This window comes from Lygodium microphyllum, chromosome 6 (genome assembly GCF_053477565.2).
Source record: "Lygodium microphyllum isolate KBCC chromosome 6, Lygodium_microphyllum_v1.1.10, whole genome shotgun sequence".
In the NCBI taxonomy this organism is placed as follows: domain Eukaryota; kingdom Viridiplantae; phylum Streptophyta; class Polypodiopsida; order Schizaeales; family Lygodiaceae; genus Lygodium; species Lygodium microphyllum.
Window position 1 is genome coordinate 37,560,019 of NC_141140.1, and position 16,585 is coordinate 37,576,603.

General features: G+C 41.5%; 1 protein-coding gene and 1 pseudogene across 1 annotated transcript in view; one reads left to right on the forward strand and one right to left on the reverse strand.

The window, feature by feature from the left end:
* LOC148034471 (glycerophosphodiester phosphodiesterase GDPD6-like) overlaps positions 1 to 16,585 on the reverse strand; it is an 84,177-nt gene that overhangs the window by 39,797 nt on the left and 27,795 nt on the right. The window lies entirely within an intron of this gene.
* LOC148034472 (uncharacterized) lies at positions 11,875 to 12,455 on the forward strand (annotated as a pseudogene).

The following is a 16,585-nucleotide window of genomic DNA, read 5'->3' on the forward strand; positions in this document are numbered from 1 at the left end:
ACATGCATACTTGGATTCTCGATTCAGGTGCTTCATTTCATGTCACCCCTCATCGTGAGTGATTCTCTGACTATACAGGGGGTCGACATAGCGTTGTCCATCTTGTGGGAACAACTATGCGTGTGACATTGCAGGTATTGGCAATGTGCAGTTGTAGTTTCAGCATGGTTCTGTCTTCACACTTCAACATGTACGGCATGTACCTCAGCTCAAGAAGAGCTTGATTAGCACAGGGCAGCTAGATGACGATGGACTTGATACCACCTTTGGTGATGGGAAATGGAAGATATATAAGGGATCTAGAGTGATTGCCAGAGGTTGTACAAGTGATACCTTGTATCCTCTCCATGTATCTAGTGTGAGTGATCATGTTGTTGCCATGACCGAGCAGCCAAGTGTTTCTTTGTGGCATAGCCGGTTGGGACACATGAGTCAAACTGGAATGAAAGTGCTTTCTCGTTTGGATTACTTGCCTTGTCTTCGTTATGCTGATTTTGAGCATTGTGATCATTGTGTTTATGGTAAACATGCACAAACGTCTCATAAAAAGTCTCTTTCGCTAAAATCTTCTCCTCTAGAGTAAGTACATTCTGATGTATGTCAGATGCCAAGGTTATCTTTAGGGGGAAAGAAATATTTTGTCACCTTTGTCGATGATGCTACACGGGAGGTATGGGTTTACCCTATTCGTAGCAAGGATTAAGAGCTTGACAAGTTTTAAAAATTATTGGCATTGGCTGAAAATCAAACTGATAAGACACTTAAGTGTCTTTGCTCTAACAATGGCAAGGAATATGTGTCCAAGGCCTTTCAGGCATTTCGTGACAGCAAAAGAATAAAGAGAGAGCTCACTGCCCCTCATAACCCACCCCAAAATGGAGTTGCATAGCATATGAATCGGACCATACAGGATAAGGTCCGTACGATGCTATCTCATGTTGCATTACCCCATGGTTTTTGAACAGAGGTTGTTGTGACAGCTCTACACTTGATTAATCGATCACCAAACAGATCTTTAAGGGGGAAAGTTTCCCAAGAAGCGTGGTCGGGTAAGCCACCTTTTTGTACACACTTGAAAATATTTGGCTACGAAGCATTTATGCACATTCGTAAAGAAAAATGCAGCAAACTTGAGCCAAAGTCATGTAAATGCATTTTCCTAAGATATGGTGACAAGGGTGAAATGGGGTATAGATTATGGGATCTCGAGAAAATGAAAGTAGTATGCAGCAATGTTGTTATCTTCTGGGAAGATTACATGCATAAACAACCTGAAAAGACTGAGGAGCTCCGTAGGTTTGTATTTCAACAAGAAATACCTTTTGGACAGCAAAATGTGCCCGCTGTACAACAGCAAATACCTCCTGTAAATGAACCTGCAAATGCAAAAAATTTCTACAAGTGCACGAACAGCTAGGACAACAAGCTATTAATGCTGATTTGCAGGCTGAGATGCCACGACAACAAGTTGAAAATGCTCAACAGCCAGCAAACAATGATCATTGGGTTAGGAGATCATCTGGGGCTACTAGACAACCTAATAGATTTGTTCCTGGTGCAAACAATGAGGCTAATTATGTCATGTTGAAAGACTGTGGTGAACCGTCTTGCTTCAAGGAAGCAATGGACAAACAAGACATCAAGAAATGATATAAAGGCCTGTTGTCAAAGATGGAATCTCTTGAGAAAAATGGCACTTGGGATTTGGTGCAGTTGACTAAGGGGCAGAAAACCCTTCCATGCAAATGGGTTTACAAGATGAAGGTTACTTCTAGTTCCTCGCCAAAGTACGAAGCAAGATTGGTTGCAAAGGGGTACAACCAGGAACATGGAGTTGAATTTGATGAGATTTTCTCTCCTATAGTCAAGATGACTACATTGAGAACCATTTTGGGCTTGGTTGCAGTTGAAGATATGGAGCTCATACAGATGGATGTAAAGACTGCATTCTTACATGGTGATTTGCATAAAGACATATATATGCAACAGCCTGAGGGGTTTGTGGCACAAGGGAAAGAGAAGATGGTATGTAAACTCAAAAGGAGTTTGTATGGGCTGAAACAAGCACCAAGAGAATGGTATCATAAGTTTGATACATTTATGCAATCTCAAGTTTTTCATAGAAGTCAAGTGGATCAGTGCTTGTATACGAAGAATGCAGCAGATGGCAGTCTGATTATCTTGGTTCTATATGTTGATGGCATGCTGATTGTTGGCAGGGATACTCATGCCTTGGACTCACTGAAGCAAAGTCTTCATGGCAGCTTTGATCTGAAGGATCTTGGTGATGCAAATCACATTCTTGGCATGCAAATACTCAGAGATAGGCCGAAAGGATTACTCTATCTATCTCAGCAGGAGTTTATCTCCAAGGTTTTGCAGCGTTTCAATATGGAGGGGAGACAAACAATTGGGGTTCCATTGCCTCCATATATGAAACTCGGTTCAAAGCACGGCCCTACATCTGATGATGAGAAGGTTGAAATGGCCAAGCTACCATATGCTTTAGCCATTGGCAGTTTGATGTATGCTATGGTTGCTACACGTCCTCACATTGCCTTTGCAATGGGAGTGGTTAGCGAATACATCGCAAACCCTAGTAAAAAGCATTGGGAAGCAGTGAAAGGTATTATGAGATACCTCAAAGGCACAAAGAATTTGTGCATCTGCTTTGAAAAGCAGAAGGCAACTGTCGTTGGCTTTACGGATGCAGACTATGCTGGTCATACAGATTGCAGAAGGTCCACTTCTGGGTATGTGTTTACCTTCACATGAGGAGCAATCTCTTGGATCTCCAGGCTAAAAAAGTGTGTTGCATTGTCTACTACAGAGGCAGAGTTTGTGGCTGCCACTGAGGCATGCAAAGAGGCTTTATGGCTTTCACGTCTGGTGGGAGACTTTGGCAGTACAAAGTTACATATTCTCCATTGTGATAGTCAGAGTGCTATCATGCTAGCACAGAATCCCGTCTTTCATGCAAAGATGAAGCACATAGAGGTAAAGTATCACTTCATTAGAGATGTACTCCACACCAAGAGCATTGAACTTGTCAAAGCGCATACATATGATAATCCTGCAAACCTTCTCACGAAGGGTCTTCCAGCAAAGCGGTTTGCTCATTGCCAACAGATCATGGGAATTTGATAGATATATGTATTTCAGCTTTGTATATACCTAGACTTAGTTGATTCTTTTCTCCTCTTGAGGCACATTGCCTTTAGGTCGGAGGTTGTTAGGAATAAAGAGCCATCGTGCCTTTTACATGTGCACGGGTGTGAACACACCCTTAGTAAACTTGTATTTTCATATATATATCTATCTAAAAACCTAAAGAGGTATACTCATCATTGTACCCACAAGTCATGCTCACTCTCACTCGCTACTCTACACTCTCTCTGTCTCTCTATTGCTAGCAAGCACTACGTGTCTCGATCCTTGCGCCATAGGTGGCAACATAAGGATTGGCAATGTGGAGTTGGCATTTCAGCATGGTTCAATGTTCACCTTACATAATGTGAGACGTGCACCCTAGCTCAAGAAAATCTTGATAAGCACAAGGCAGCTAGATAATGAAGGCTATCACACCACCTATGGGATGGCAAATGGAAGAGATGTAAGGAATCTAGGATTGTTACTAAAGGCTCTAAGAATGACACTCCATATCCATTACATGTATGTGAGATGTCAAGGTTATCTCTAGGGAAAAAGAAATATTTTATCACATTTGTTGATGATGCCACACACAAAGTATGGGTTTATCCAATCCCTCGAAATGACAAGGCATTAGATAAGTTTAAAACATTCCTAGCACTTGCTGAAAATATGACCAGGCAGGAAGTCCCTCAAGAAGGGCGATCAGGCAAGCCACCTTCATATGCACACTTGAGAGCGTTTGGCTACGAGGCTTTTGTGCACAGATGCAAGGAATAATGTAGCAAATTGGAACCAAAGTCCTATAAATGTATTTTCTTAGGATATGGTGACAAGGGTGAAATGGGTTATAGATTATGGAATCCCGAGAAAAGGAAAATTGTACAGAGCAATGATGTTATCTTTCAAGAAGAACGATGCATAAGCAGGCCGAAAAGATTGAGGAAGTCAGAAGGGTTGTATTCCGAGAAGAGATACATGTAGGACAACAAAGAGTGCCCATTGTACAACAAAAATACATGATGTAAATAACCCTATAAATGCAAGAAATGATGCTGAAATTGATCAACAAGAAGCTGCCCATGATATACCAGAATTTCAGTAAGAAAATGCACCACTAGAGCAGCCGGAATAGGCCCATATGAACAGCAAGCTGTCAATGCAGATTTGCAAGCTGAAATACCCAGCATACACTAATCATTGGGTTCGTAAGTCAACCCGAAATACCAAACAACCTGATAGGTTTGTTCCAAGTGTAAAGTATGTTGTTGATTATGTCATGTTGACAGATTGTGGTGAACCGTCATGCTTCAAGGAAGCAATGGATATAGAGGACAATAAGAAATGGCATAAAGCTATGCTGTCAAAGATGAAATCTCTAAAGAAGAATGGTATTTGGGATTTGGTGCATTTGCCCAAAGGGGAGAAAGTCCTACCATGCAAATGGGTTTTACAATGTGAATGTCACTTTTTGTTCCTAGACAAAGTATAAAGCATGACTTGTTGCAAAGGGATACAAGCAAGAACATGGCATTGATTTTGACAAAATATTTTCTCCTATAGTCAAGAAGACTACTTTGCAAACCATATTGAGCTTGGTTGCATATGAGGATAAGAAACTCATTCTATGCAATGGCCAAAAGGTTTAGTGGCCAAAGGGTAGAATGGTATGTAGACTCAACCAAAGTTTGTATGGGCAGAAATAGGCACCACATGAATGGTATCGTAAGTTCGATATAGTCATACAAGTGTGATGATTGGAATGCCCGCAAGGACAATGGTAATCCGGTTGCCACAGTAGACGACTGTAGGAGAATCACAAGGAAACTAAAGCACGACCAGCAAGCTCCTCAAATAGATAGCCTCAATGGTACCATCAAAGAAATAACTATAATCAACCTCAGCTCTGGAAGCCGCCATTGTCTCTTGCTTATGGCCTGACCAAGAAATGGGAGCCGTACCCAAGGAAAAGAGGTAACTGCCATGGAAATACCGAATGTGAGGATCTCCCACCCAGTCAGAATCGATTTTAACCAACAAGTACAAACCATGTCCATAATTCATGCCATAATTAAAAGTACACCACAAATATCTCAACACACAAAGACAAGCAATCTAATGTGACATCCTAAGTACTAAAAAATACTAAGCATGCTAAATCTGGCCTAGTATGAATCAACCAAAGAAGCTTTTCTACAACAGATCGATAGGTGTGTGTATCAAAAGGCTGACCTATGGTATCCTTCGACAAATGGAAAGTGGGATCAAGAGGGGTGGCCACATGTCGTGTCTAATCCATGCAATACTGCTCCACCAGCAGCTAAATGGCATACTTTTGCTAGGACACAAAAATACTTCCCTTAGATCGAACTATCTCCATCCCCAAGAAATAAGACAATAGACCGAGGTCAATCATCTCAAAGGTAGCACAAAGTTTAGCCTTAATTTCCGCTATGGTAGCAAAACCTGAGCCAATGATAAATAAGTCATCAGTGTACAGTAGGATATTGTCACAAGACTGTGACAACTATTACCTTTTTGCTCATTTCTTTATTACTACTTTATTTGGTTTTTCTTTTTGGAAGGATCCCTCTTGAAATCTAAACGCCTGAGTTGCATGGCCAGTATGTGAAACGGACAGGAATGTCTAGTGAGTCAAGACTGGACAGTTAAGGTCCAGTACAAGTCTAGAAGAAACTGATGGCACTGTAAATTGACAAGCCTGGAAGAGACTTGTGAAAGTGCATATGGACAAGTGTGTTGAAGAACTAGCCTGGAAGAGACTAGTTCAAAGTGAAGATGGACAAATCTGCAAGAGATTAGTCCATGTGGGGTGTCATCAGTGGAAATTCACTTTCAGTTGAGCTACATTGCAAATTTGGATGTAGCCATAGTGTGCAAAGATGGTCAGAAGACTAGTGGGAATGCAATGGAAGCGGCTCCTAAAATTTAGGAAGTTACTATTTTTGGAACCCAGAATCTGTTCGCGTCATTATCTTCATTTTTGCACCAGGATTAATTCTCTAGTCTGTGCCGAGGTCAAATTTTGCACCAATCATAGAGAATTTTAGACTGAAAGGTTTAAACAGGAAAATTGTTACGTGTATGCCATGTGACACAATTTGGGCATAAATTCCCAAAAGAGAGAGAGAGAGAGCAACACAAAAACGAGTTTCAATGCATGAGGGGCAGATTGGAGCATGGAACTCATGGGGCTGAGGGTAGATTGCTTCAAATACATCAGCTATGGAGGATACTTCTTCATCTCTGACTTATGTACAGAGGTTGAGCTTGCTCCTCCTAGGTCACTCTCTCCTTATCTGAGCAGATGGATTATGTACAGTGTTGTGGGCTGATCAGATGGATCATGTATAGTGTTGTGGGTTTATGCATAATTGCCGAGGCAAGAGCCTCTTGAACAGGTACAGGGTTTGCTAATTGCATTCCCAAGCACATACTTGTGTAGAAAACGCTGTTTTCTTGAGATTTCTCACGTGAAATCTTGCAGGAGTCAAAGGGCAAGTGGCCCATAAGGTGCGGGAGCCCGCTGGCTACGCACGCAAGTGATTGGCAGGTAAAACAAGGCCCAAAACAGGAAATTACAGCCTGCTGTATATTTTTGCAGGTTTAGGTTTTTGGACATTTTTGGTGTCTATTTGCTCCAGAAGCTTCAAGGAAGCTCTAGGGACACTGTACATGTATTTTGGAGCAGTTTAAAGACAAAAACCAGAAAATTCAGCGTACTGAACTTCTAACCAGGCACTTCATTGAGTGTGTTTAGGTGTATGGAGGCACCTATTGAGTAGGGATAATGACCAAGTCAAGTTGTACTGCCGTTATGGTGTCGAAATCGGGTTGGAACTGTGTTTCCTTCTCCACTTTGTACAAGGACAGCTTGTAGGCAGGTTATTGTGGGATTATCCCTTTGTTAATGAATAAAGAAATACCGCAAGGGGTGCCTGACTTAGGGGCCAACAGGGTGTCTGTGTCGCAACAGGAGCATTCTAGCTTCCTGTGTTTCTTCTTGGTTCTATGTCTTTAAGTTCAAGTAAAGTGGGCGACTATGAATTGGGTGAAAGCATTTATATATTTTGGTTGTACACTACCGCCCTTTCCAGTGATCAGGCCGGTTTCATGGTTCCGTTGCCAGGACATGAATCACTTTTTTCCTAAAGAGTGAGCCAGGGTCTATTTGGGTGTAAACACAGAATTGTGCATTATGGCTGATAGAAAGGAAGACACCAATTGTCTTCATCACAGGAGATCCCTGTTGTTCATGAGGTGGGAGAGTCTTCTAGACCTCCACAGTTTGTTACTCCTCCTGTTATGGTTGAGCCACAAGTTCTTATGGCTTCTTCTATGGATGAAGACATTTTCAAGACTCAGTGAGTTGCTACTGTGAGTATGTTTACTCAAGTGATGTAGAATCCAAGGTTTTTGGCATTTTTGCAGCCCTCTCTTCCTTTACAGCAAGTTGGGCAATCTGCAAAGATTTCGGATCCAGTAGAGGTCCAGGATAAGGGTAAGCATGCTGCAGATTCAGTGGAAACACCAAGGCAGGTTGCGGAGTCAATGGAGACTCCAAGATTGGTTCCAACTGTCCACGAACAGGTGGCGGAAACGCTAGTTATACAAGCATTGCTAGTTCAGCTCGCCACTTTACAGCAGCCAAATGTTGGCTTAAATAGACAAGGAAGCAGTTTTCAGGCTTTACCACAGGTTTTCCCACCGACCTCTATACATCCTGGGTACTTTGGAGGTGGATCTGTATTTCAGAGTATGGCTGGTTATGCGCCTGGAAACCAGATTTATGTACCAAGAACAGTGTTTGGGGGTACACAGGGTTTTATGCCAAACCCCATGTATGGCAATATAAGCATGCAACCTGGATTTCAGGGAGTTCAGGGCAGTTTTGGCATGCCACAGGGCACTTTTGGTATGGCTGATTATCAAAATCAGCAAGCAAGTATTGTGTCTACAAGCCCTGTAGTCAGTGGTCCGGAAACTTCCATGCCACCTGTTAGTGTTCCTATGTTACAAGCATATCCTACGGACCCTTTGATGACTCATGAGAAGCCAAAGCCATACAAGGAGGTGGTGTAGCCGTACAGTTTGACATCTTTCGAGGATTTGAAGATAGGACTAAGGCTCTCTCTTTCTTACAGCAGTTTGATGCCGCATTTGCAAGAGGGAACTTTACAGAGCCTTCTAAGGTCCGGAAAGCTGCCACCTTTCTTAAGGACAATGTTAGTCAGTGGTGGAGTACACTGTTGATGCAAGGACAGGCTCCTGCCACTTGGACTTACTTTAAGCAAGTATTTGCTTCTGCTTGGTTGACCAATGAATTTGAGATCAATGTTATGTCAGCTTGGCACAATTTGGATGCATCTAAATGCAAGGATCTGGAAGATTATAACAAGAAGTTTTGGGAGGCTTTGCTTCCAGTCACTTCTTACAGGATTGTGCCATTGACCGAGCAGATAGAGAAATACTATTGCAGGCTGCCCAAGGAACTCCGGAATTATTGTACAAAGACAAAGGTCACCACTTTGACTCAGTTAATTGAGAATGTCAGCAGAGGAAATGCATTATTGCTGGGACAGTCAAGTGGTTTTGGGGGCAGCATTGAACAGGACAAATCTGAGAAATTTTCAGCAAAGAAGCCATTTGGTAAATAGGTTTCTCAAATTTCTCAAAGCACAGGTAAACCTTGGCAATTCAAGAAGAAGCCAGCCAAGTTCTTTGGACAACAGTCAAAGGACTAGAAGAAGCCTTTTGTGCGCAAGTCTCTTGAAGAGAAAAAGGCTTTGATGGCTGAGAGGAAGTGCTTTATCTATGAGCAGACTGGTCAACCAGCTGATGATGATAAAGAGGACAGGAAAGGAAAGAAGCCCAAACCTTCAGAAGGTTTAGTGCCAAATATGCTGGGAGACAAGCCACACTCGGATGCTAATGAGCTTTGCAGAGCTTGGGGTAAAGTTAGGGATCAACATGTACTCATTTTCTTTGATCCTAGAGCTAAGGCAAACTTTATCTCACCAGAGTTGGCTTCTACTTTGGGCATTAGAGCAGATGAGATGGGCTACACAGCAGAGGCAGGGTTGGCATGTCCTGGCCACTCAGAGTCTGTGACACCCATTCTTGGAAAGCTGCGTCTTCATATACAGTCTTATGTTGATGCAAAAGAATTTTATATCATGCCACTTGAAGGCTATGATGTCTTGTTGGGAATGCCATGGATGTTCAGAAAGCGTGGTGTGTTGGATGCCTTTAACAAGACACTAACTTTGGAACATAGGGAAAAGACTCATGTGCTTGATGTGAAGCTTAAAGAAGAGTCTGTACCTATTGTATCGGCTTCTGCCATTACATCTGTAATAAAGAATCATCTTTCTGCGTACTTGATTTTTGCACGTGATGTCAAGGATAATGATGAGTCAATTTTCTCTATGTTAGATAGAGACAGGTCTGCTTTCTTGTCTCAGTTCAATGATTGTTTTTCTGACTCATTACAATCACAGTTGCCACCAGAGAGGTCTAAGGATCATGCAATAGATTTGGTGCCAGGCAGTAGCCCACCAAATAGACCTCCGTATAGGGTTAGTGCAGCCCAACAGAAAGAGATATTGAGCTAGGTGAATGAGCTGTTAGAAAAATAGCTGATTCAGCCAAGTTCATCTCCCCTTTGCTCACCAGTGCTCTTAGTGCAGAAGAAGGATGGCTCTTGGCACATGTGCATAGATTATCGTGCATTGAACAAGAGTACCATCAAGAACAGGTTCCCCGTTCCAAGAATTGACAACATCCTTGACCATTTGGAAGGAGCGTCAATTTTCAGCAGGATAGATTTGAAGAGTGGATACCATCAGATCAAGATTAAGCGAGAGAATGTGCATAAGAATGCATTTAGGACCACGTTTGGTCTCTATAAGTTCTTGGTAATGCCATTTGGACTTACTAATGCTCCTGCTACGTTTAATTGAATGATGGACAGGATTTTTCGTCCATACAAGCAGTTTGTTGGTACATTCTTTGATGACATGATTGTCTTTTCAAAGAATGAACAGGAGCATAGAGAACACTTGAAAGCAATCTTTGATGAGCTTCGCAGTAATAGGTTGCTTATCAATGGCAAGAAGAGTGAGTTCTTCTTGGAAGAAATCCAGTTCCTAGGGCACATAGTGTCAAAGGATGGTGTCCGAATTGATCCTGCTAAGGTTGAAGCAATTAGAACATGGCCAGATTTGAAGACTGTCCATGATGTTAGAAGCTTCTTGGGTTTGTGTTCTTACTACAGGAGGTTCATTTGCAATTTTGCAGAGATTGCTTCACCTTTACATGCTTTACAGAAGAAAGGAGTCTCTTTCCAGTGGACACAGAAAGAGATTTCAGGTTTTAATCTTCTAGTCCAGTGATCATTCTGCCAGATCTTAGGAAGTCATTTGTTGTCCAATGTGATGCCTGTGGCAATAGCATTGGTGCATTGCTAATGCAAGATGGCCGGGTAGTGCCTTATGAAAGCAGAATCTTGCAAGGGCCAGAGAAGACTATGCAGGTCTATGAGAAAGAATTGTTGGCTGTGATTCATGCGCTTTCTAGTTGGAAACACTACCTACTTGGGGCAGATTTTGTTGTCCAGACATATCATCAGACATTGCGTTATTTCTTAACTTAGACTAAGCTGTCAGAAAAGCATATGCATTGGGCAAACTTTTTGTCAATGTTCCATTTTCAGATTGTGCATGTGGAAGGCAAAAAGAATGTTGTGGCTGATGCTTTGTCAAGGAAGCCACAAATTTCAACTGTGTCAATTCCTTATCATCATGAGCTTGATGATATGAAGGAACAGTATACTGATGATGAAGATTTTGCAAGGATCTTTGATCAGCTTGTCAATGGACAACATCATGAGCATTATCTTCTCAAGGATGGTTTCATGTTGATGCATGGTAGACTATGTGTGACTACGCCATTGAGACAGAAAGTTATGACAGAGAGTCATTCTCCACTGTATGCAAGGCATTGTGGTATTGATGCAACAGTCAAAGCAGTAGAGACATTCTTTTATTGGCCTACTTTGAGAAGCGATGTGGATGCTTTTGTGTGGCAGTGTTTGATTTGCCAGAAGGTCAAGTTTGACAAGCAGAAAGCACCAGGGCTTTTACAGCCATTGCCTATTCCACATAAACCATGGGAAAGCATAGCTATGGATTTTATCTTTGATCTTCCAAGGACACAGACAGGAAATGATGGGATATGGTCTATTATTTGCAGGTTTAGCAAGCAGGCTCATTTCATTCCTGTCAGGAAGAAGATAAAACCAGATCAGATGGCACGTTTGTTTATGTGCAATGTCTTCAAGTATCATGGTATGCCACAGTCTATTGTCAGCGACCGTGATCCACGGATGACAAGTCTATTCTGGAGAGGCATATTTGAGAACATGGGCACAACGCTCAAGTTCTCATCGTCATTTCATCCACAGACTGATGGACAGTCAGAAGAGGCAAATTCTATTGTCTTGGATCTGCTTAAGTGCTATGTGTCAGAGCACAAGTCAAAGTGAGAGCAATATTTGCCTTTGGTTGAGTATGCATACAATAATACTGTGCATTCGTCACAACAGGCAAGGCCCCTTTTGAAATTGTTGAAGGTGGTAAAAAGGTTCCTCCCATTTTGCATACAAAGAATAAGATCTTTCAGGCAGATCAGTATGTGCAGAGTATGGATGAAATGTATCAGAAAGTTAAGCATGCCCTTGAAAGGACTCAGGCAAAGCAAAAGAAAGCTGTTGATCATCACCGTCGTGAATTGTTATTTTCACTTGGTGACTGGGTACTATTGCAGTTTGAAAAGGCACGCTTAAAGAAGCAGAAAGGCAAGGAAAGTCTTTTCACTAAGCTTAGTATGCGATACTATGGGCCTTTTCAAGTAACAGAGAAGATTAGTGATGTCAGCTATAGGCTGAAATTGCCTGACAATTGGAAGATTCATAATGCTTTCCATGTAAGTCTTCTTAGACCTATGTGGGTGATGTGCCAGAAGATATGCCAGCTGAGGAACAGCCCGAAGTTGAGAAACTTTATGAAATTCTTGTTCCAGAACAGGTACTGGCACACAAGGAAAGGAAAGAGAAAGGCAAGGTTGCTAGAAGGTATTTGGTTAAGTTCAAGAACTATCCAGCTATAGATGCTAAGTGGATGGACGAAGGTGAACTTGCAGAGTCACCTAATGTGTTGGAACTTTACCTTGAAGCATTTCGCTTGCAACCTACCTTGACCCCTTGTATCTCTAAGCTGAAATAGATTATCAAAGTGACAATTGCTCAAGAAAGAAATTATGTATAGAAACAAATTTTGTACAGGTTAACACTTATTGTGTCCATATTGTTTTCTCAGTGCTAAAGAAGTAAGTATTGCTTGAAAGAATACAGTTTTTACTTCTATTGAATTGAATACATGTTGTAACAATGGTTACTCGATCGGGTATGTATTCTGTGAATTGACTCATTGGGGATATCTTTTTGATGTACCGGCCACTAGATCTCTAGTCAGGGTGATGTGGAGTCATCAAATGAGAATCTGCCACTATGGGGATATCATTGTAATGTACCGGCCACTATATCTGGAAACAGTGAAGTGGAGTCACATGATGATAGTCTGCCATGTTTCACAGTTAGAACATACATGTGTTAACAATGTGTTCAGTACACAATGTTGACTGATAGCATGTATATGTTGTACATGTGCTGCCAAGTGTAAGTTCACTGGGTTAGCTGGAAGCATGTATGACATTCATGCAAACGAGGACGTTTGCGATTTCAAGAGGGAGGTATGTCACAAGACTGTGACAACTATTACCTTTTTGCTCATTTCTTTATTACTACTTTATTTGGTTTTTCTTTTTGGAAGGATCCCTCTTGAAATCTAAACGCCTGAGTTGCATGGCCAGTATGTGAAACGGACAGGAATGTCCAATGAGTCAAGACTGGACAGTTAAGGTCCAGTACAAGTCTAGAAGAGACTGATGACACTGTAGATTGACAAGCCTGGAAGAGACTTGTGAAAGTGTATATGGACAAGTGTGTTGAAGAACTAGCCTGGAAGAGACTAGTTCAAAGTGAAGATGGACAAATCTGCAAGAGATTAGTCCATGTGGGATCATCAGTGGAAATTCACTTTCAGTTGAGCTACATTGCAAATTTGGATGTAGCCATAGTCTGCAAAGATGGTCAGAAGACTAGTAGGGATGCAATGGAAGCAACTCCTAAAATTTAGGGAGTTACTATTTTTGGACCCCAGAATCTGTTCACGTCATTATCTTCATTTTTGCACTAGGATTAATTCTCTAGTCTATGCCGAGGTCAAATTTTGCACCAATCATAGAGAATTTTAGACCGAAAGGTTTAAACAGGAAAATTGTTACATGTATGCCATATGTCACAATTTGGGCATAAATTCCCAAAAGAGAGAGAGAGCGCAGCACAAAAACGAGTTTCAATGCATGAGGGGCAGATTGGAGCATGGAACTCATGGGGCTGAGGGCAACGTGCTGCAAATACATCAGCTATGGAGGGTACTTCTTCATCTCTGACTTATGTACAGAGGTTGAGCTTGCTCCTTCAAAGGGCAAGTGGCCCACAAGGTGCAGGAGCCCACTGGCTACGCACACAAGTGATTGGCAGGTAAAACAGGGCCCAAAACAGGAAATTACAGCCTGCTGTATATTTTTGCAAGTTTAGGTTTTTGGACATTTTTGGTGTCTATTTGCTCCAGAAGCTTCAAGGAAGCTCCAGGGACACTGTACATGTATTTTGGAGCAGTTTAAAGACAAAAACCAGAAAATTCAGAGTGGTGAATTTCTAACCAGGCACTTCATTGAGTGTGTTTAGGTATATGGAGGCACCTATTGAGTAGGGATAATGACCAAGTCAAGTTGTACTGCCGTTATGGTGTCGAAATCGGGTTGGAACTGTGTTTCCTTCTCCACTTTGTACAGGGACAGCTTGTAGGCAGGTTATTGTGGGATTATCCCTTTGTTAATGAATAAAGAAATACCGCAAGGGGTGCCTGACTTAGGGGCAAACAGGGTGTCTGTGTCGCAACAGGAGCATTCTAGCTTCCTGTGTTTCTTCTTGGTTCTATGTCTTTAAGTTCAGGTAAAATGGGCGACTATGAATTGGGTGAAAGCATTTATATATTTTGGTTGTACACTACCGCCCTTTCCAGTGAACAGGCCGGTTTCAAATATAGTTGACCCCCACGCATGTGATACGCACATAGAGATTTGCATCATAGGGGGTAGAAGGGTATTCATGAGTCTATAAAAACTCATCCATCCTCCAAAACTAAGACCTTGAAGCTTGCTTCAGCCCATAAAGAGCTTTCCACAAACAAAACACTTGATTCTGACAATGCACAAAAGGAAACCCTGGTGGCTGCTCCATGTCAACTTCCTCCTCCAAATTGTAAAGTTGAAGCGGAAGCAGATAGAGAGAGAGTTGAGAGCGAGCACATTAATCGAGGTGCTCAATGATCCAGAACTGGACAGTATTGAACAGTGAGATAGAGTGAGAGTGAGTCGATGGATAGGTGTGTACAAATGTGATACACACAAAGAAAAAAGAATGTATTTATACTTAGGGTACGGTACACTTACACTTGCTAGGGTGAGTTCACGTATGTGAAGTAATATATACACGGAAGAGCGTAAAGGGCCTTTACACCCAACAACCTCCCACTTAAAGGTCCAAAGCAAACATTTAACCAACTCCCACAAGTCTAATGCAATGCTCATGTTGAGCCTTTGCAAGACTTTTAATGAGAACATCTGCAGGGTCATCCTGTGATTTGATCTTAGTCAGTATGACTAGACCATTGTCCAGAACCTATTTGATAAAATGATACCGAACATCAATATAATGGGTACGTGCATGAAACATGGCATTCTTAGCTAGACATATAGCGCTCTCGCTATAACATCTAAGTATAGGTGTTTTGGTGGGCAGCCCAAAATCCTTGACCAAACGACCAAGCCAAACTACTTCTTTTGAAGCTTCACTGACTGAAATATATTCAGCCTCAGTGATAGAGTGCTACTATTTTTTGCAATCTAGAGCACCAAGAAACCACCCCACAATTCAAGGCAAAGATGTACCCGCTAGTAGACTTGCGAGTATCCAAGTCACCTGCCATGTTTGCATCACAATACCCCTACAAATCTAACGTACCCTTGCCATAGAAAATACATTTTCTTTGTGGACCCTTAAGGTACCGTAAGATACATTTCACTGCTGCCCAATGTGCTTTGCCACGATTTGGCATGAACCTACTTACAACTCCTACTGCGTAAGCAATGTCAGGTCTAGTGGCAACCATAGCATACATGAGTGAACCACAAGCTAAAGCATAAGGAACACCCTTCATAGTACCAGTTGCCTTATCATCTTTTGGGCAATTTTCTTTGCTAAGTTTAAGATAAGATGGAAAAGGTACACCAAGAGGCTTAGCATCAGCCATAGAAAAATGATCAAGTACTTTGTTGATGTACTTTTCTTGTGAGAGAAATAAGAGTTGTTGCTCTCTATCTGGTGTTACACGCATGCCCAAAATATGTTTAGCTGCACCCAAATCCTTCATGGAAAGGGCTGAATTCAGCTGTCTTTTCAATGCATTAATTTGGCTTTTATGCTTATCAACAATAAGCATATCATCCACATAAAGCACAAGTATAATAAGGCTTCCATCATCAACCTTCTTAATATATAAGCAGTGATGTGCACTACTCCTTTTAAATCCATGTGAAAGCATGAAGGCATCAAACTTTGTATACCATTGTCTAGGAGCCTGTTTCAAATCATACAAGCGTCTCTTAAGTTTACATACAAAATGCTCCTTTCCTTGTATAACAAAACCTTCGGGTTGTTTCATGTACAGCTCTTCTTCTAGATCACCATGCAGAAATGCAATTCTAACATCCATCCGATCAAGTTCAAGATCCATAGATGCTACAATGGCAAATAACACTCAAAGAGTGGTCATTTTAACAACAGGAAAAAACTCTTCCTTTTGTGTATAGCCCTTAGCCACAAGTCTAGCTTTGTATTTGGGTTTACCATCCACACATTTGATTTTATAGACCCATTTGTTAGGAATGGCTTTCCTATCATTGGACAATGTAACCAAATCCCAAGTATCATTCTGATACAATGACTTCATTTCTTCTTGCATAGCTAGCTCTCACTTTTTCTTTAATTCGCATGATAAGGCCTCTTTATACGTGTATAGATCTTCTGACACGTGTAAACTTTCTTACCCAATGATATGTGTTATCAAGTAATGGATCCACATCCAAGGGAATGTCAATGACCTCATTGTTTGGTTGCTGAACTGCATGTTCAAGTTGCTGTAATACAATTTCAGGCTGTTGTAATTCA